This window comes from Leptodactylus fuscus, chromosome 5 (genome assembly GCF_031893055.1).
Source record: "Leptodactylus fuscus isolate aLepFus1 chromosome 5, aLepFus1.hap2, whole genome shotgun sequence".
In the NCBI taxonomy this organism is placed as follows: Eukaryota; Metazoa; Chordata; class Amphibia; order Anura; family Leptodactylidae; genus Leptodactylus; species Leptodactylus fuscus.
In genome coordinates this window covers 11170775-11170993 of record NC_134269.1, presented here as the reverse complement: position 1 = coordinate 11170993, position 219 = coordinate 11170775, and positions in this window count along the sequence as shown.

Below are 219 nucleotides of genomic sequence, written 5' to 3'. Positions count from 1 at the left end.
TTTTTCATTGCAAGCAAAATAAATGAAGATATTACCAAAGAGTTTGTGCTTGTAATCATTTTCTGGGGGACAGCGAGGATTATCTGACAGAACTGCAGGGGTGCCAATACTTTTGGCCAACATTGTATGAGCTTATCTTGTGGTATCTATGACCACAACATAGCAGTTAACCCCCTTAAGTCTTTTAAGATGTAGACTGTGGCCTCCATAGATGCTAGA